Source organism: Podarcis gaigeae (assembly GCF_964106915.1).
Source record: "Podarcis gaigeae genome assembly, chromosome: 4".
Classification (NCBI taxonomy): domain Eukaryota; kingdom Metazoa; phylum Chordata; class Lepidosauria; order Squamata; family Lacertidae; genus Podarcis; species Podarcis gaigeae.
Genome location: NC_139677.1, coordinates 108,369,841 through 108,391,507, shown reverse-complemented (window position 1 = coordinate 108,391,507; position 21,667 = coordinate 108,369,841). Strand labels below are relative to the sequence as shown.

At 48.5% G+C, this 21,667-nt stretch overlaps 2 protein-coding genes across 2 annotated transcripts in view; both read right to left on the bottom strand.

The window, feature by feature from the left end:
- The window catches only part of DNHD1 (dynein heavy chain domain 1), a 75,612-nt gene extending 71,635 nt beyond the window's left edge, over nt 1-3,977 (bottom strand). The window contains exon 1 of the mRNA XM_083735710.1: nt 3,790-3,977. The gene's annotated coding sequence lies outside the window, so the exon portion shown is untranslated. The remainder of the gene's footprint in view (nt 1-3,789) is intronic.
- TIMM10B (translocase of inner mitochondrial membrane 10B) overlaps nt 1-21,667 on the bottom strand; it is a 236,887-nt gene that overhangs the window by 18,011 nt on the left and 197,209 nt on the right. The window lies entirely within an intron of this gene.

Genomic DNA, 21,667 nt, shown 5'->3' with positions numbered 1-21,667 from the left:
TGACATCATCACCAACTATGTGCAGTCAAGGCCAAGGCACCTGCATCCATTGGGTCCTCATCGTGGTTCGATTTTGCTCAATAGCAACTCAGGGGAACTGGGAATAAAGCTTATTCATACAACAACCCCCCCCCCAAAGACATGTAACTGAAACAAATCTCTTGGCTCTGTTGATATACAAAGCTTGAAAGAAATGATAGAGATGATATGAAATGGAATTACAAACGGTACAGAATGTGTACAGAAAAGGGGAAATAGAAAATTGAGTATATGGTAATTCACACAAATATGACTGATTGAATGATTGCAATTGGATATGATTTGTATGCTGATTAGCAAATGACAAGCACTGGCAAAGCAATAAAAGGGCCTTTTTGGTGTTGTTGTTTAGTCGTTTAGTCGTGTTCAACTCTTCGTGACCCCCTGGACCAGAGCACATCAGGCCCTCCTGTCTTCCACTGTCTCCCTCATGCTGGTAGCTTCAAGAACACCGTCCCACAATCTCGTCCTCTGTCGTCCCCTTCTCCTTGTGCCCTCCATCTTTCCCAACATCAGGGTCTTCTCCAGGGAGTCTTCTCTTCTCATGAGGTGGCCAAAGTACTGGAGCCTCAGCTTCACAATCTGTCCTTCCAGTGAGCACTCAGGGCTGATTTCCTTCAGAATGGAGAGGTTTGATCTTCTTGCAGTCCATGGGACTCTCAAGAGTCTCCTCCAGCACCATAATTCAAAAGCATCATTTTTTCAGCGATCAGCCTTCTTGATGGTCCAGCTCTCACTTCCGTATATCACTAGTGGGAAAACCATAGCTTTAACTATACGGACATTTGTTGGCAAGGTGATGTCTCTGCTTTTTAAGATGCTGTCTAGGTTTGCCATCGCCTTTCTCCCAAGGAGCAGGCGTCTTTTAATTTCGTGGCTGCTGTCACCATCTGCAGTGATCATTGAGCCCAAGAAAGTAAAATCTCTCACTGCCTCCATTTCTTCCCCTTCTATTTGCCAGGAGGTGATGGGACCAGTGGCCATGATCTTAGTTTTTTTGATGTTGAGCTTCAGACCATATTTTTCGCTGTCCTCTTTCACCCTCATTAAAAGGTTCTTTAATTCCTCCTCACATTCTGCCATCAAGGTTGTGTCATCTGCATATCTGAGGTTGTTGATATTTCTTCTGGCAATCTTAATTCTGGCTAGGGATTCATCCAGCCCAGCCTTTCTCATGATGAATTCTGTATATAAGTTAAATAAGCAGGGAGACAATATACAGCCTTGTCGTACTCCTTACCCAATTTTGAACGAATGAGTTGTTCCATATCCAGTTCTAACTGTAGCTTCTTGTCCCACATAGAGATTTCTCAGGAGACAGATGAGGTGATCTGGCACTCCCATTTCTTTAAGAACTTGCCATAGTTTGCTGTGGTCGACACAGTCAAAGGCTTTTGCATAGTCAATGAAGCAGAAGTAGATGTCTTTCTAGAACTCTCTAGTTTTTTTCATAATCCAGCGCATGTTTGCAATTTGGTCTCTGGTTCCTCTGCCTCTTCTAAGTCCAGCTTGCACTTCTGGGAGTTCTTGGTCCACATACTGCTTAAGCCTGCCTTGTAGAATTTTAAGCATAACCTGGCTAGCATGTGAAATGAGCGCAATTGTGCGGTAGTTGGAGCATTCTTTGGCACTGCCCTGGGATTGGGATGTAGACTGATCTTCTCTAATCCTCTGGCCACTGCTGAGTTTTCCAAATTTGCTGGCATATTGAGTGTAGCACCTTGACAGCATCATCATTTAAAATTTTAAATAGTTCAGCTGGAATATCATCACTTCCTTGTTATTTGTAGTGCTTTCTAAGGCCCATTTGACTTCACTCTCCAGGATGTCTGGCTCAAGGTCAGCAACCACACTACCTGGGGTATACGAGACATCCATATCTTTCTGGTATAATTCCTCTGTGTATTCTTGCCACCTCTTCTTGATGTCTTCTGCTTCTGTTAGGTCCTTTCCACTTTTGTCTTTTATTATGGTAATCTTTGTACGAAATGTTCCTTTCATATCTCCAATTTTCTTGAACAGATTTCTGGTTTTTCCCATTCTGTTGTTTTTCTCTATTTCTTTGCATTGCTCATTTAAGAAGGCCTTCTTGTCTCTCCTTGCTATTTTTTGGAAATCTGCATTCAATTTCCTGTATCTTTCACCATCTCCCTCGCATTTTGCTTGCCTTCTCTCCCCCGCTATTTGTAAGGCCTCATTGGACAGCCACTTTGCTTTCTTGCATTTCCTTTTCATTGGGATGGTTTTAGTTGCTGCCTCTTGTATAATGTTGTGAGCCTCCATCCATAATTCTTCAGGCACTCTGTCCACCAAATTTAAATCCTTAAACCTGTTCCTCACTTCCACTGTGTATTCATAAGGGATTTGACTTAGATTGTATCTTACCGGCCCAGTGGTTTTTCCTACTTTCTTCAGTTTAAGCTTGAATTTTTCTATAAGAAGCTGATGATCTGAGCCACAGTCAGCTCCAGGTCTTGATTTTGCTGACTGTATAGAGCTTCCCCATCTTTGGCTGCAGAGAATATAATCAATCTGATTTCGATGCTGCCCATCTGGGGATGTCCATGTGTAGAGTCGTCTCTTGTGTTGTTGGAAAAGAGTGTTTGTGATGCCCAACTTGTTCTCTTGGCAGAACTCTATTAGCCTTTGCCCTGCTTCGTTTTGATCTCCAAGGCCAAACTTGCCAGTTGTTCCTTTTATCTCTTGACTCCCTACTTTAGCATTCCAATCCCCTATAATGAGAAGAACATCCTTATTTGGTGTCATTTCTATAAGGTGTTGTAAGTCTTCATAGAATTGGTCAATTTCAGTTTCTTCAGCACCAGTAGTTGGTGCATAAACTTGGATTGCTGTGATGTTAAAAGGTCTGCCTTGGATTTGTATCGAGATCATTCTATCATTTTTGAGATTGCATCCTAGTACAGCTTTCGCCACTCTTTTGTTGACTATGAGGGCCACTCCATTTCTTTTACGCGATTCTTGCCCACAGTAGTAGATATGATGGTCATCTGAACTGAATTCGCCCATTCCCATCCATTTTAGTTCACTGATGCCCAGGATGTCAATATTTATTCTTGCCATCTCATTTTTGACCACATCCAACTTACCCAGGTTCATGGTTCTTACATTCCAGGTTCCTATGCAATATTTTTCTTTACAGCATTGGACTTTCCTTTCGCTTCCAGGCATATCCGCAACTGAGCGTCCTTTTGGCTTTGGCCCAGCCGCTTCATCAGCTCTGAATCTACTTGTACTTGTCCTCCGCTCTTCCTCAGTAGCATGTTGGACGCCTTCTGAGCTGAGGGGCTCATCTTCCAGCGTCATAACTTTTATATGCCTGTTGTCTTTGTCCATGGAGCTTTCTTGGCAGGGATACTGGAGTGGCTTGCCGGTTCCTGCTCCAGGTGGATCATGTTTGGTCACGTTTGGTGGGATAGGTCCCACGACTGGAATGTAATAATGGAGGGATACAATCTATTTCAGAGAAACAGACCAGACAAGAAAGGAGGAGGAGTGGCGTTATATGTCAGGGATGTGTATACCTGTGAAGAGATCCAAGATTTAGAACCTCAAAGCCAAAGTGAGAGCATTTGGGTCAAAATTAAGGGAGAGAAGAATAACAGGGACCTCATTGTGGGAGTTTACAATAGATCCCCAAGCCAAACGGAGGACATAGATGATGCCTTCCTGGAACAGATGGCCAAGCATGCAAAAGGAAGGGAGATAGTAGTAATGGGGGACTTCAATTACCCGGATATTTGTTGGATGTCAAACTCAGCCAAGAGCATAAGGTCAAACAGATTCCTCACTGGCCTTGCAGACAACTTCATTGTCCAGAAAGTGGGAGAAGCAACAAGAGGAACAGCCATTTTAGATCTGGTCCTAACCAATGTTGATGACCTGGTTAGTGGGGTAGAAGTGGAAGAATCATTAGGCGCGAGTGACATAGGCGCCGACTCCATGGGGCCTGAGGGGGCCCGAGCCCCCTCAAAAATTCGTTTGGGGGGGGCGGAGCCCCCCCAATAATTTAAGAAAATTATTACCGTAAATTTTGCTCTATAACACGCAGATTTTTTCTCCTAAAAAGTAAGGGGAAATGTCTGTGCGTGTTATTGAGCGAATGTGTGGTCCCCGGAGCCGGAGCGCAGGGGCAAAAATCAGGCAAAAATAAGATCGGGCGGTCGGGCGGAGGGAAGGCGGAAGCTGCTGTTTTCCTGCATTCTGCCTCAGGGTCTTACTGCCCACCCGCTTCTGTTGCTGCGTTTGCTCAAACTCAACAAAGAGCAGGGAATCCCCTGCCCTCCTGGCAAGCAGAGGGTTAAGGAAAGGATCGAGTCCTTCCTTCTAATTCTTTCCTAGTCACACTGCGTGCAGGCTCCAGCCCACCACCTCCTCCTCTCCGTGCTCTAGGGATGCAGGTGGGAGAGAGAGAGAGAGGGCTGGCTTGGGGGGGGGACTTTTGCCTTCCTTTCCTCCCCCCACCCCGTTAAACTCCTCCCCTGCATTCTTAGCCAGCTGCTTCTCCGCACACCCCTCTTGTGCTTCTTGTCCCTTCTGTGTTTTTCCTTCCCTCCCCATTTAAAACGTGGTGACAAAGCACGGATCCACATGGATCCTCAGGATTTTTGCATTGGGTCACCCCAAATTCACTATCAGATCACATAACATGTTCATAGCTACATCTTGCACCAAAAAAATCACGCACCCACTGTTGCCTGGGGCTGCAATGGTGCAAAAACGTGGTTACAAAGCATGGATCCTCAGGATTTTTGCATTGGGTCACCCCAAATTCACCATCAGATCACATAGCATGTTCATGGCTACATCTTGCACCAAAAAAATCACGCACCCACTGTTGCCTAGGGTCACAGTGGTGCAAAAACGTGGTTACAAAGCACGGATCCACATGGATCCTCAGGATTTTTGCATTGGGTCACCCCAAATTCACCATCAGATCACATAGCATGTCCATGGCTACATCTTGCACCAAAAAAATCACGCACCCACTGTTGCCTAGGGTCACAGTGGTGCAAAAACGTGGTTACAAAGCATGGATCCACATGGACCCTCAGGATTTTTGCATTGGGCTACTCCAAACTCACTGTCAGATATTAAAAATCTTTATAAAATAGAGAATTAAATACATACAGAATGTTAAATTTTCAGTTTTGAAATATTAGTACTAGTTTAGTACTGTATTTCTATATTACTATAGTACTGTATTAGTTATTTTCAAATACTTAAATATTTTTAGGGTGTAAGACCCAATTAAAGCCCGTTATTTACATACAGTATTACAGTATTTACATACAGTATTAGGCATACTGTATTAACTTTATTAACTGTATTAAAGCATTAACTTTGAGATATTATATTTATTTAATAAACCCTCAGCCTTATTCAAAGTAAGCTTAAATTAGCTATTTCACTTATTAATCAAAGTGCTATTACTGTGCGACAGCAATATTTTATGTTTTATTCTTTTAATGATAGTTTAGGATTTATTTAAATATCATTTCAGTCTTTTCAGAGCTATATATTCACTGCTCTGTAATAGTCTATAAGCATAATTGTTACTGTAAATTAAATTAGCTTTTTACGAAAATACCGTGCGTGTTTTTGTTTTTTGTTTTTTTCCAAAGCCAAAAAGTGTTTCAGGCTTGTCGAGTTTCCCGGAGTGTGGAGTTATAGAGAGTCGAGTTTTCGGGGTTCTAATGTTGATCATATGACTCTAAAATACTTTTAAAAAACTTTAAAGCTCACTAATTTTCATCTAAAATTTAGAAAACTTCCCGGGGTAGGACCCCGGTATGGGCCCCCCCCCCAATATTTTTTATAAGTCGGCGCCCCTGGCGAGTGATCATGCTCTTCTGAAGTTTACCATACAGCGCAAAGGAGCAGCCAAGCATACTAGGACTCAATTTCTTGACTTTAAGAAAGCCGACTTCATAAAACTTAGGGAAGTGCTGGGTGAGATCCCATGGACAGTAATACTAAAAGGAAAGGGGGTTCATGATGGCTGGGAGTTTGTTAAGAGGGAGATAGTAAAAGCACAACTTCAGGCAATACCAATGAGATGGAAACATGGAAGGTGCCTAAAGAAGCCAGGGTGGCTATCTAAACAACTTTTAACTGAGTTAAGATTAAAAAAGGATGTGTACAAAAAAATGGAAAAGGGGGGAAACCACCAAAGAGGAATTCAAACAAATAGCCAGCACGTGTAGACACAAAGTCAGAAAAGCTAAAGCACAGAATGAACTCAGGCTTGCTAGAGAGGGTAAAAGCAACAAAAAAGGCTTTTACGGGTATGTTCGTAGCAAAAGGAAGAACAAAGAAACAGTGGGGTCACTCAGAGGAGAAGATGGTGAAATGCAAACAGGGGACACAGAAAGGGCTGAACTCCTCAATGCCTTCTTTGCCTCAGTCTTCTCCGATAAAGAAAACAATGCCCGACCTGAAGAATTTGGAGCAAATGATTCAGCAGAGGAAACACAGCCCAGAATAACTAAGGAGATAGTACAAGAATACTTGGCTAGTTTAGATGTATTCAAGTCTCCAGGGCCAGATGAACTGCATCCAAGAGTATTTTACATGCAGCCGCTGGGAGAGATCATCAGGAGGTTTGGGCTGGGTGTTCATCAGTATGCAGATGATACCCAGCTCTACCTCTCTTTTAAATCAGAACCAGTGAGGGCAGTGAAGGTCCTGTGTGAGTGCCTGGAGGCGGTTGGAGGATGGATGGCGGCTAACAGATTGAGGTTGAATCCTGACAAGACAGAAGTACTGTTTCTGGGGGACAGGAGGCGGGCAGGTGTGGAGGATTCCCTGGTCCTGAATGGGGTAACTGTGCCCCTGAAGGACCAGATGCACAGCCTGGGAGTCATTTTGGACTCACAGCTGTCCATGGAGGCACAGGTCAAATCTGTGTCCAGGACAGCTGTCTAGCAGCTCCATCTGGTACGTAGGCTGAGACCCTATCTGCCTGCGGACTGTCTCGCCAGAGTGGTGCATGCTCTGGTTATCTCCCGCTTGGACTACTGCAATGCACTCTACGTGGGGCTACCTTTGAAGGTGACTCGGAAACTACAACTAATCCAGAATGCGGCAGCTAGACTGGTGACTGGGAGTGGCCGCCGGGACCATATAACACCGGTCTTGAAAGACCTACATTGGCTCCCAGTATGTTTCCGAGCACAATTCAAAGTGTTGGTGCTGACCTTTAAAGCCCTAAACGGCCTCGGTCCAGTATACCTGAAGGAGCGTCTCCACCCCCATCATTCTGCCCGGATGCTGAGGTCCAGCGCCTAGGGCCTTCTGGCGGTTCCCTCATTGCGAGAAGCGAAGCTACAGGGAACCAGGCAGAGGGCCTTCTCGGTAGTGGCGCCCACCCTGTGGAACGCCCTTCCAGCAGATGTCAAAGCGATAAACAACTACCTGACATTCAGAAGACATCTTAAGGCAGCCCTGTTCAGGGAAGTTTTTAACGTGTGATATTTTACTGTATTTTTGGTTTTTATGGAAGCCGCCCAGAGTGGCTGGGGAGGCCCAGCCAGATGGGCGGGGTATAAATAATAAATAAAAATAAATAAATAAATAAATAAATAAATAAATAAATAAATAATAATAATAATAATAATAATAATAATAATAATAATTATTAAAAGAACTGGCAGATGTGATCTCAGAACCACTGGCAGTCATCTTTGAGAATTCCTGGAGAACAGGCGAAGTCCCGGCAGACTGGAGGAGGGCAAATGTTGTCCCTATTTTCAAAAAGGGGAAAAGAGAGGACCCAAATAATTACCGCCCAGTCAGTCTGACATCAATACCAGGGAAGATTCTGGAGCAGATCATTAAGCAAACAGTCTGTGAGCACCTAGAAAGGAATGCTGTGATCACCAATAGTCAGCATGGATTTCTGAAAAATAAGTCATGTCAGACTAACCTGATCTCATTTTTTTTGACAGAATTACAAGCCTGGTAGATGAAAGGAACGCAGTGGATATAGCCTACCTTGATTTCAGCAAGGCATTTGACAAGGTGCCCCATGATATTCTTGTAAAGAAGCTGGTAAAATGCGGTCTTGACTTTGCTACCACTCAGTGGATTTGTAACTGGCTGACTGACCGAACCCAAAGGGTGCTCATCAATGGTTCCTCTTCATCCTGGAGAAGAGTGACTAGTGGGGTGCCACAGGGTTCTGTCTTGGGCACGGTCTTATTCAACATCTTTATCAACGACTTGGATGATGGACTCAAGGGCATCCTGATCAAACTTGCAGATGACACCAAACTGGGAGAGGTGGCTAACACCCCAGAGGACAGGATCACACTTCAAAACGACCTTGACAGATTAGAGAACTGGGCCAAAACAAACAAGATGAATTTTAACAGGGAGAAATGTAAAGTATTGCACTTTGGCAAAAAATAAATAAATGAGAGGCACAAATACAAGATGGGTGACACCTGGCTTGAGAGCAGTACATGTGAAAAGGATCTAGGAGTCTTGGTTGACCACAAACTTGACATGAGCCAACAGTGTGATGCAGCAGCTAAAAAAGCCAACGCAATTCTGGGCTGCATCAATAGGAGTATAGCATCTAGATCAAGGGAAGTAATAGTGCCACTGTATTCTGCTCTGGTCAGACCTCACCTGGAGTACTGTGTCCAGTTCTGGGCACCACAGTTCAAGAAGGACACTGACAAACTGGAACGTATCCAGAGGAGGGCAACCAAAATGGTCAAAGGCCTGGAAACGATGCCTTATGAGGAACGGCTAAGGGAGCTGGGCATGTTTAGCCTGGAGAAGAGGAGGTTAAGGGGTGATATGATAGCCATGTTCAAATATATAAAAGGATGTCACATAGAGGACAGAGAAAGGTTGTTTTCTGCTGCTCCAGAGAAGCGGACACGGAGCAATGGATCCAAACTACAAGAAAGAAGATTCCACCTAAACATTAGGAAGAACTTCCTGACAGTAAGAGCTGTTTGACAGTGGAATTTGCTGCCAAGGAGTGTGGTGGAGTCTCCTTCTTTGGAGGTCTTTAAGCAGAGGCTTGACAACCATATGTCAGGAGTGCTCTGATGGTGTTTCCTGCTTGGCAGGGGATTGGACTCCATGGCCCTTGTGGTCTCTTCCAACTCTATGAATCTATGAAAACTCTCCACTACTGTATGACCTGTCCATCTTGGGTGGCCCTGCACGGCATAGCTCATAGCTTCTCTGAGTTATTCAAGCCCCTTTGCCACGGCAAGGCAGTGATCCATGAAGGGGAAAAGGGACTAACATCTTTCATAATAATTTTTTATTAATTTTCAATTTCAATCCAATAATAGCCTCATTATAACAATACCAAATTATAATACAATTACTAATACCAACTGTTCAAATGCAAAATTATATAATTTATACAACAACTGCAATATTCACTCCATAAATAATTAAGGATGGGTAAGAGTCAGCTCTAAGTTTCCATTGTGAACCTTTTCGTAACCATGGTAAAATAGAGTTTCCCTCCCTTTTTCCTTTTTTTTACATGCTTAGTTCTGTTTAATGTTGTCTCCCCTATCTATGATATGGATCAGGCTTGGTTTCTAACTGCCTCAACCATTCTTCATCAGGCTTGGTTTCCAGACCCTTCATCATCTTGGTCACCCTCCTCTGGTCACCTTTCAGATGCTCAATATCTTTCTTCAACTAGCCTGCACTGACCGGCAGCTGCTCTCCAGGGTTCGGGGGGGGGACGACGACATTGTCAGCCCCCCCGGAGATGCCGCCCAGGATGGAAGACCTGCATGCAAAGCAGATGGTCCAATCCTGTGCTATGGGGACCCCTAGCCTGCCTGGGAGGATGTGGGGCTGGTCTCCCTTTGGGAATGGGGCTGCAGGAAGAAGGAGGTGAAAGGCAGAGGCAGCCCAGCTGCAGGCGGAAGGAGGAGCATCACCAGGTGGGCCCAGGTCCAGGTGAGGGGGTTGCCACGGTGACAAGGACCCGCCCTCCTTTGTGACATCGCTTGCTTCTCCTTTAAAAGCCACTGACTTGCAGGCAGCCATTGTGGGTTAGGAGTGGGCGAGAGGAGGAGAGAGGAGCTGGTGGCGGTTGGAGAAGATAAGGAGAAGAGTTTGGTTTATTGTTATTTTTTCATTTTCCTATTTTGATTTCATTTATTACTTTGATTTATTTGATTTATTTTGATTTTCTTTTATTCTTTTAATTTTTATTTTAACACTTATTTTTTAGTTCTTTATTTTAATATTTCTATTTTTGTTCTTTGTTTTTTATTTTACATTTTTTGTGCACATCTGTGCATATTTTGTATTTATTTTGTATATTTTATTTTGTACATAGAGGAGTAGTTAGGGTTAGGTGTAGGGTTAGGGCTGGGGTTGGGTTTTGTTAGGGTGTGAAACCTAAGACGCTGGCAAGTTAGCAATGTCATGTGACTTTAAGTAGTCAAGCTCGTTAAGTTGTTAAGTTGCTCAGTATATAAAGAGTGTTTGTTTTCTCTGCCTGCGGGGCGTGAAGCAAAAATGTCTGAAAGCTCCGGAGGTGTTTCTGTTATCTGTCTGCAATAAACCTGTCTTTGGAAAGACAGGCTTCCCTGTGTTGTTATTTCTTTGCTGCTGAGACTCTGAAGCTTGTACTGCAACAAGAATCTCTGCACTGGACTTAATTAATGCTCTGCAAAGAGAACTGTTGCTGGTTGCGCAGCAGAAGCGTTTACTGGACCAGTACACAGAATCTCTTAGGTTATGGCTCCTTCTATGTTTCTACAGCTGTATTGTGTGCAGAGAAAGTGAAAGCAGCTTTCGGATGAGAGAAGACCGGCTTGGTCGTAAATCCAGCTCTTAAAGGAACTGAGAGGCTGCAGAAAGTTGAGAGAGCTGCATAAGTGAAGATTTACAGCTTCATTAGCTGCAAAAGGCTAGTGTCAGGGGTTCAGAAGGAGAGACACAGGGGGGGAGCAAATGGAGAGTGAGGAGGAGGAGTACGAGGGGGGCGCAGGCAGTGACAGTGGCCAGAGTTATTCCACAAGCCTCTCTAGCGAATCGGAGGACTCACAGAAGGGAGCGCCGGTGGCCAGAGCGAGGGGGGCTCCAGGGGGGAAGCCCCAGGAGGAAGGGGCCAGCGGGGAGTCCCTGAGCAGCAGTTGGAGATCAGGACCAGCGTCTCCACCAGAGCGCAGTGGGGAGGGGGAGTCCCAGGAGTCGGGACCAGTGTCCTCACCACCAGAGGGAGGAGAGGAGTCAGGTTTGGCAACGCCCACATCAGGAAGCGGGGAAATGGTCAGAAGGAAAGTCACCGGCTGGGCGTGCGCGCCAAGTTCAAATGTACAGGAGCGCGGCACAGCGGGGAGCCCGGGAAGGGAGCCAGGTTCTAAAGTCCGCCGGAGGGAGGGGCAAGACTCAGGAGGCTCAGCGTCAGAGGAGTCCAGGAAGGAGGGAACCCCAGAGGGCAGAAGGACCCAGCGAAGGAAAGAACAGCGTAAGAGGTGGAGCCGGGCTAGAATCTTAAACTGGTGTGGGTGGAGCAGTGAGTCAGAGGGGACTTAGCCGGTCTAGCGTCAAGACGTGGGTCTGCGCGCCCAGAGCTTGGAAATGGAAACTAAACTTTAATAAAGACTTTTGTATATAACATCCACTGGGCGTTGGTCCTCTGTGAGCTGGGACCTAGCGGCAGTCCTGACAGTAAGTCCCCTCTCCCATTTTCCACCAATTTTACAACCTCGTGGAGTGTGGGAAAGCAGCGAGGGGTGAAGATTGGTGCTTCGCGAGCTCACGAAAACCAGGGAAATGACTACCGAAGAGAAGATAGCGAGTCTGCAAAACGCAGTGACGCAGCTGACTGCAGAAATTGCGGCGTCCAGAAAGAAGGAGCAGGAAGCAGCTGTTACCTGCCAGGATCTGCGAACCAGGTTAGAAGTGCTAACTACACAGAGGCTACCGGCCACCAGACCAGAAGGGATTGGGCTGGGGAACAGAGGAGGGAGCCTTGTGTCTCACTTCAGTGGGGACCTGCAGGAGTATCCTAACTTCAGAGCAGATGTACTATATGCACTGCAGCTGCTTGACAAGGACTTTAAAAATGAGGAAGAAAGAGTGGGATTTATTGTTTCGCATTTACGGGGAGAGGCGAAAACATGGCTGCGCAATCTCTGGAGAGATAAGGATCCAGCCCTCCAAAATGCGGGTGCCTTCCTTAAAGTGATGGATGCGTGTTTTTTGTCTGAGATTGATGTGGATATCGCTAGGAAACAGATTCACGGACTAAGACAAGGTAGAGCCACTGTAAGGCAATATCATTCACGTTTTTTTGCATTGGTGAATGTATTGGGCTGGGAGAGAGAATCGTCTGCCGTCAGAGATCTGTTCTGGGAGGGGCTGTAGGGAGCTGTGAAAGACGAAATTGCAAGGGGGGAGAGACCCCAAACCACCAAGGACATTGTGGAGAGGGCACTCACCATTGGGGTTAGGCTGGAAGGACGCTCTTGGGACAAAGAGGAAGGGCATTGGGGCCGCACGCCAACGAAAGCACCACCCCCCTTTCCCAAGGAAGCGGCGCGCGCTTGATCCATGCCTCCGCTGGGAGGAGGAGAGGAGCCGATGGAGATAGGTGGTGCTAAGGCTCAGTCCACAGCCGGAGCCCTAACGCCGGGAGCAGTCAAAATGAAGCCTCCTAGAGGGACCAGGAAGTGCTACATCTGCGACAGTGCTCAGCACATGGCGAAAGAGTGTCCCCAGCGGTTTCACAAGCACACTGCAGCCGCAGCGACAGTAACAGAAGCAGTTCAGCAGAGTGAATCACAGCAGGAAAACTCCACTGTCTGGCTGGAAATGGAGTCACTGGGGGCCAGCCAGACAAGTCAGTGAAGCAATCCCCAGTAATGTTACAGCCCACAGACCCCCTCCCACCCAAACCAGTAGTGCAGCTCACCGCATCCCTTCAACTTCCCAATGGGCTCACTGTGGAAATCCCCATTACGATTGACTCTGGGAGCAATGCAGATTTTATAGGCATGGAGTTCATCCAGCAACATGGCATAGCCCTTCTGCCAGCGACGGTACCTCTGAACGTCATCACGGTGGACGGCAGGGAGCTACTGGGAGGGCAAGTGCTGCAGCAGACGCCGCCAATGGTGATGCGCATTGGTAATCACCGTGAAGTCATCAGCTTCAACGTCACCCGCCTGTCAGACACGCCCATTGTGTTGGGCATGAGTTGGCTGGACAGGCACAGCCCGGCATTGGCATGGTACCAGCGTCAACTGACCTTCTGCTCCTCCTACTGCGCAGAACACTGCATCCTCGCTAACCAAGAAGATGAGGGGCACGAAGACGGACCACAGCTGCACTTAGGCATGTTGCAAGCGGTACCCAACAAGTACAAAGAGTTTTTGGAGGTCTTCTGCGAGAAGGAAGCGGACAAGCTGCCTCCCCACAGACCCTACGACTGCAAGATTGACCTCCTGCCGGGGGCGACGCTGCCACTGGGAAACTGTATTCCATGTCTGAGGATGAACTGCAGGAACTCAGGGAGTTCATAGATCACAACTTGAAGCGGGGGTTCATCCGAGAATCCAAAGCAGTGGGGGGCAGTCCCGTGTTTTTTGTGAAGAAGCGGGACACGCCCCAAAAGAGGCTTGTAGTTGATTTCAGAATTTTGAATTCAAAAACCAAGCCCACAGCCTTCCCCATGCCCAAGATCGATGACCTGCTGGCGACGGTGCGGAAGGGGCGCATCTTTACCAAGTTGGATCTACGCAGAGCGTACAATCTCATACGCGTGAGGAAGGGTGACGAGTGGAAGACGGCCATGTTTACGCCGCTGGGCACCTATGAATATAGAGTTATGCCTTTTGGATTACAAAATGGCTCCCACTGTTTTCAAGCATTCATGCATCATGTCTTGGCGGGGCTTCTCTACAAGAAGTGCGTCTGCTTCCTGGACGACATCCTCATCTTCTCGGAGTCGCCGGAGGCTCACGAGAGAGATGTCAGGGAAGTACTGCAGCGGCTGCGGGAGCACCGGCTTTACGCCAAGCTGGAGAAGTGCCAGTTCGACAAGACGGAGGTGGACTTCCTGGGCTACAAACTGTCCGACAAGGGACTCGCCATGGACAGTACCAAGGTACGGGCAGTGCTGGACTGGAAGAGCCCACGCAATCGAAAGGAAGTCCAGAGGTTTGTCGGCTTTGCCAACTTTTATCCCAAGTTCATCAAAGGTTTCGCCATGCAGACAGCGGCCATCACTGACACCCTCAGTTCCAAGAAGAAGAAGTTCATCTGGACGGAGCAGGCAGAGCAGTCCTTTCAGAAGCTCAAGCACCTCTTCGCGTCCGAGGAACACCTGCTACACGTGAACCCCAGCAGGCCCATGAGAGTGGAGACGGACGCGTCAGACAGGGCCGTGGGGGCCGTCCTGTTGCAGCAAGACCACCAGGGGGACTGGAGGCCGTGCGCTTTCTACTCCAGGAAACTCAGCAAGTCGGAGCAGAACTACACCATCTGGGACAGGGAGTTACTGGCCATACATGCAGCCTACAAGGCGTGGCGGCATTTCCTCGTCGGGGCCAAACACACGGTGCAGGTCCGTACAGACCATAAGAACTTGGAGTACTGGCGCACGGCGAGGTTCCTGAACCAGAGACACATCCGCTGGGCGGAGTTCTTTGCAGATTTCAACTTCAGAATAGAATACATCCCTGGAAACAACAACATCATGGCGGACGCGCTGTCCAGGAAACCGCAGTATCTCGAAGAAGAGGCGCTGGCGGCGGCCAAGCATATTTTCGCACCAAAGGCGTGGGCATGCGCGTCAGCCACGGTGGACCTGGACGCGGTGCGTCGAGCGCTGCAGACGGACTCCTTCGCGCGAGCCAAGATGGAGGAGGTGCGTAGCGGCACGGCGAGGGACGACGACTTCCAAATACGCGACGGCCTGCTCATCCGCAAAGGAGCCCTCTACGTGCCGGGAGACAACCTCCGCGCGAGGGTCCTGCAACAGCTGCACGACGCGCCCAGCGCGGGACACTTCGGCAAGGAGAAGACGGTGGACCTAGTGGCCAGAGACTTTTGGTGGCCCAAGATGAGGGGGGATGTCGCGGAATACGTCAGGAGGTGCGACACCTGCCAAAGGGCCAAACCAGTACACCAGCCGCCGGCGGGCCTCTTGGAACCGCTACAGACACCGTTCGAACCGTGGGAGAGGGTGGCCCTGGACTTTGTCACGGATCTGCCCAGCTCGAGAGGCAAGACGGCAGTACTCGTGGTAGTAGACTTGTTCACCAAGATGGCCCACTTCATTCCTTGCGCGAAGGTGGCCACAGCCGAGCAGACCGCCAAGCTGTTTATAGACCACGTGTTCAAGGTGCACGGCCTACCACGGTCCATCCTGTCCGACAGGGGGCGCCAGTTCATATCCAACTTCTGGCAAAAGCTGATGGGTTTCCTGAACGTCAAGGTCAGCCTGGTGTCGGCGCGACACCCGCAGACTAACGGACAGGCGGAGAGAGTCAACGCCATCATGCAGCAGTACCTGAGATGCTACGCGAACCAGCAGCCCTCGACCTGGGTGGACTACCTACCGCTAGCCGAGTTTGCCTACAACAACACGAAACACGTGTCCACGGGGGTGACACCGTTTTTCGCCAACAATGGGCGGCATCCCAGAACCTTCCCGGGTTTGGAGAAAGTGAGGGAGGGGGAGCCGCAGGGAGCAGAGGCCGTGGCAGCGGAGTTGCAGGAGATCCACGAGCAGCTCAGGAGGCAGTTAGAGATGGCGAAACAGGCTTACAAAGTGCAGGCAGACCGATACAGGGGGGTTGGGGAAGACATCCGGGTAGGAGACTGGGTCTGGTTAGCAGCCCAGGCAGTTCCGGCCAGATCGTTGGCCAAGAAGAAGCTCGGGCACAAGCAGCTAGGGCCGTACCAAGTAGAGGCGCAGATCAACCCAGTGGCCTTCCGGTTAACACTCCCGGAGGGGTCCAGAATGCACCCGGTTTTTCATAGATCAGTGCTCACACCCTACAAAGAGCCCCACAGGTTTCAGGCACCAGGGACAGCACCAGACCCGCTCAGGGAAGCGCCCAAAAAGGGGGGGTCGCCGAGAAGGGGGCCACTCAACGAAGCCACAGAGATTTTAGACTCAAGGTGGGGGGAGGACGGGATTGAATATCTTCTCGCCACAGAGGACACCCCGGCCAGCGCCAACAGGTGGGTGCCGGATTACGCATTGGAGGAGCAGTTGCTCAAGGAAGAATTCCATACACTTTTCCCGCACAAGCCTATGCCGGCGGGCTTTTTCGATGATTGTCTGTTCACACCCACACTCTCGGCCAGCACTTTCTGGGGTTTCTCGTCAGCGGAGGACTCGGCTCCGGGAGGCAGCTCCCCAGAGGGCTCGGTCTCAGGTTTTGGCACGGGGGGATCTTATTGGTGGGAGGACCAACCCGAAGTGGGATGGCGCAGAGACATGCCGGAGGGACCCTGGGAAGTGGCTTCACCTCAGGTGACGGGGGGAGAAGGGGTTGTGAGTGATTTGGGGGCGGCCTCAGATTTCGAACACACCGCCCAGGAGATGGAAGCGGAGGGAATCGCAGTCGACGAGCCCATGGAGGACTTTCCGGACTTATCACGATGGCTGCACGCCTCGGGGGACGAACTGTATCCTGAACTCACCCCGACAACTCTAGAGCACCCGGAACCCGCACCTGAAGAGGGGGAGGGGGAAGGGGGGGCTTCGAGGGGGGGATGGATGTCGGGGGTTCAGAAGGAGAGACACAGGAGGGGGAGCAAATGGAGAGTGAGGAGGAGGAGTACGAGGGGGGCGCAGGCAGTGACAGTGGCCAGAGTTATTCCACAAGCCTCTCTAGCGAATCGGAGGACTCACAGAAGGGAGCGCCGGTGGCCAGAGCGAGGGGGGCTCCAGGGGGGAAGCCCCAGGAGGAAGGGGCCAGCGGGGAGTCCCTGAGCAGCAGTTGGAAGTCAGGACCAGCTTCCCCACCAGAGCGCAGTGGGGAGGGGGAGTCCCAAGAATCGGGACCAGTGTCCTCACCACCAGCGGGAGGAGAGGAGTCAGGTTTGGCCACGCCCACATCGGGAAGCGGGGAAACGGTCAGGAGGAAGGTTACTGGCTGGGCGCGCGCGCCAAGTTCAAATGTACAGGCGAGCGGCACAGCAGGGAGCCCGGGAAGGGAGCCAGGTCCTAAAGCCCGCCGGAAGGAAGGGCAGGACTCAGGAGGCTCAGCATCAGAGGAGTCCAGGAAGGAGGAAACCCCAGAGGGCAGAAGGACCCAGCGCAGGAAAGAACAGCGCAGGAGGTGGAACCGGGCTAGAATCTTAAACTGGTGTGGGAGGAGCAGTGAGTCAGAGGGGACTTAGCCGGTCTAGAGTCAAGACGTGGGGCAGCACGCCCAGAGCTTTGAAATGGAAACTAAACTTCAATAAAGACTTTTGTACATTACATCCACCGGGCGTTGGTCCTCTGTGAGCTGGGACCTAGAGGCAGTCCTGACAAGTATAAACACCGACAACTGGGAAACACTGGCCTGCGAGCGCTCCAGTTGGAGAACAGCATTGACCAAAGGTGCCATGGTCTTTGAAGACGCTCAAACTCAGGACGCAAGGGAGAAGGCACGCTTGGCAAACCCTCACCAGTATCAACTCCCACCCGGAATCCAGTGTCCCCACTGTGGAAGGACGTGTGGATCCAGAATTGGCCTCCACTGTCACTTACAGACTCACTGTTAAGACCCTGTTTGTGGAAGACCATCTTGCTCGGCTACGAGGGATCGCAGAAGAAGAAGAAGAAGAAGAAGACATTTCCAACCTGGGACCTTTGGCTGAAGGTTGGGTATAAATGTGGGGAATAAAGGCCTGTGGAATAATTCTGCCTCTCATTTTCCATCTCTTTCATCCAGATGACATCATCATTGAAGATTCAGAGGCAGTGTGGACCTCCGGCTCCACTGGACACCAGAGAGAGGCCACTGGGTAAGGAGGAAGGTGGTTTTTTTTCAATTTGGTCTCATTCTGTTGGTTTTCAAACCAATCTCTGGGTTCTTTTCATCTTGTTTTTTTTGGGGGGGGGGCACAGTTGGGACCAAGGGTCCAGAGGAAGGAAGGCACAAACGTCCAACTGCACTCAGCAGGTAAGTCTTTCTCAAAGGCCCATCTGTAGTTAGAGATGTCCTGTTTCCTCTGTGAGAGAAGCAGGCACTCCTGGCATCCTGATTACGTTTTTTCTCTTTCAGGAGACAGAATGATGCCGGCAAAACCTCCTGGTCCGCCTTTTCATGGGGGCAGAAGGGGAACAGCGGCTGTGGAACCAGATCAGGTCAGGGGAAGCTGCCTTGTGGGGACAGAGGCCGAGGGATGGAGCAATGTCATGGACTGGTTGGGCACAGAGGAATGGTGGGAGGAAGCAGCCGGGGAACCAGGAAGGGAAGATGGCTCAGAGCCCAAGGAGTGGAGGTGGAGGAAGGATGGGTGGTCAGAGGGAGAAGAGGCCGGGCAACCAGGGGAGGGGAGCCAATGAGTCTCAAACCCTCGGTGAGGGAGGGGCACGTGCTGTAGAGGGAAATGAGGGGCGATGGGGAGAACTCGAGGATCCCATTGAGGAGAACTCTGATTCTCAACCTCCGCTGCCTTGCTTCAGGAGAAGAAAAGGCTCCAGAGTAAACCCACAATGTAACTGGCTGTGTTTAACTATATAAATTCTTTATACATCATATAAACATAACTCTTTTCACATTCTCTAGTTAAGTAGAAGCAATTAAGGACCAACATTTAGAATAGGAAATACAAATAGATCAATTCTTATATACGTCATGTCCAAATAAAAGCTTTTTGTGTTCCACGTATGTCTTAGCGAATACCAGTGTTAAACGTCACAACTTTAAGGAGCGGTACTTGCAAAAGATGAACTTTTCCTTGTAATGTTCCACATCTGCCTTTGCAAAGTATGGCTGTTGTCTGCAGCTGCTGTATGCAGGTATCAGGCGAAGGATACGGAAGATCTTAACGTGTGCCTTTGCAAAATATAGTTGTTGTATGCCGGTATCAGAAGAAAGAACTTAAACGTGATAAGGATTCCCCGAATATTACCTCGTTTGGCCCTGCTGGGCTTCGTCAGCCAAGCATACTCATATTTTGTGGATCAGAGACATGGAACGTGTGGCTACACAGATCCAGAGTGGAGTCCTGAAGATGGTGGGAAGGCATTTTGTGGGCCTCCTTCTGGCAACTCCTGCAGCCAAACTGGTTTCTTACGCCTTGCTCTTCTTTCCTTTGGACCACCTCAGGGGGGCCGAGAGGGGGTGTCAGGGCTGCCACCTTTCTTTTGGCAAAAGACAGGGCAGGGCCGGACAGAAAGAGATCCGAAAATTGATAGCATTATTTTGCCTCAAAAGATCTCATGGATTTTTGGGTTTTTCAGTTTCTTAGGATATATGATCTATTCCCTGTGTAACTCCGTGTGTCTCAGCGTCGTGCTGATTGAGGACAGAGATGGGATTTCTACTGTGTCACAAAGATCAGGGAGTGAAATTCTACTAAATCGTGAAGGACCACCAAATGATTGCCCACTTGCGAAGACTTCTGAATCTGCAACTCCTGGAACTCAAAGCGGAATTCCAGAGCCTGGTCAGGGGAATGAGAACCAATTGGTGGAAAGAGGAAAAAGAACTGGAATAGAATAGAAAAAAATAAATAGTTTTTAATGGATGTTGAATAAATTGTTACTGTTTTGAATTTCATTGTGTTATTGTCTTCCATTGATCTGGACACTTTTGTTGTTGTAGCCTAAAAGAGCATTAGCAATTTTTGCTGCTGCATCACTCTCAGGTTGACTCATGTTAAGTTCGTGGTTCACTAAGATTCCTAGATTCTTTTCCCTCACCTTATATTGGTGCAGCTGCTTCTTCCTGCCAAAGTGCAGAAGCTGAGATTGGCTAGAGGTCCTCTTTGCTGGCCACCAGGGCATGACCATGTCACAGTCGGTGTTGTGGTAGCTCTGTGTGGCATTAATACAGTTCAGTGCAATCGCCTGGTGGCAGTGACCTGACATCTAAGCTGTCTCCGGGACACTCAGCCTTTTGCCTTGGAGGAGCATATCACGTTTGTGATGCAGAGGCTGTGGAAGGAGCACAGTTCAGGTAGCCTTTCTCCATTCTTCTTCAGGCTCCCGATATCAAGGGGGCCTCTGCGGTTATCCCAGCTGTGGCGACTTCTCCCAGCAGAACTGATAATAATTTTATTATTTATGCCCCGCCCATCTGGTTGGGTTTCCCCAGCCACTCTGCTCCCAGCAGAACACTAAAAACAGAAAAAACTTCAAACATTAAAAACTGCCCTAAACAGGGCTGCCTTCAGATGTCTTCTAAAAGTCAGAGAGTTGTTTATTTCTTTGACATCTGATGGGAGGGTGTTCCACAGGGTGCGCACCACCACCGAGAAGGTGTTTGCAGTCTAGTTCCTCGCAGAACTTGTTCTTGATCTGTATATCAGAGCACACAAAGTGTAAACACTCAATATGTTAACTGGGATGGAGGTAGTTGAGAGATGGAGAGAAGGGAAGCATTCTGAGCCTCAGCTGGCAGTTCTATCGCAGACAGAAGGGAGTCCTTCGCTGACAATCTCATGCCTTGAATGTGCGGTTCTTTGAGATGCCCTCCTGGCCACAAAAGGTGCAGTTCTTTTCTCTGAGGCTGCCATTCGAAGCAAGTCTGGTCTCCTGTAGAGCAGCAATGTCCATGTTGAGTGTTTTCAGCTCGTGGTCAGTGATGTTCATCTTCCATGAGTCATGGACCTGCAGCAAGTCAGCGAACAAGCCAGAACACATGGTCCTAATGTTCCAGCTTGCTGGGTGCAAGAGGGTTTGTTCCTTTCTTCTTTGCCTGATATAGCAGTTTAGTCTGCCTGGTGAGTGAGACTGGGAGCCCCAAGCACCCACTGAGGCAGGTGGACAGTCAGCACTTTATTGGCTGGGGACTGCCTGGCTTTGTTGAGGTTGTGCATGTGTGTGTGTGTGTGTGCGTGCGTGCGTGCGTGTGCGCACAGCGTGATCACAGGGTTGGTGGGAGAAGGCAAAGGAAGGGACACAACAGGTCCCAACCACACCCCTCTCTAGCAAGGAATGTCTCATTTTTCTATGAAAAGGCAGCCTGTCTCCTCAGTTCAGTCCAATTTGCCAGGACAAACTGAAGGGGAAGACTGTCTTTTTTTTTTTTTTTTAAAGTAATATTTATTGAAATTTCAAAAAATGACAAAAATAATAAAAAATAATAAAACAAAAAATACAAAATACTGAAAAATAAAAACAATTAAAAACAAATCAATTTTTCCATAACTTATCTTTCATTTACTTGTTTCCTTGACTTCCTCACACCTCCCTTTTTTGTATTCTAGTTCAGTTAGTTAATTCAGCAAATCCTTTCCATCTTTGTTTTTATCTTAATCATTTATCTTAATATATTGTAACTTTACATTCTCACCTGTTAACAACCCATTTTTACATACTCCTTTATAACATTACTGCTAAAACCACATAACTTCATTCCAGCATCCTTCTAACATTCCTTAATTTTACAATGTTTCTGTAGACAGGGAATTCTGTCATTGTCCAACAAGC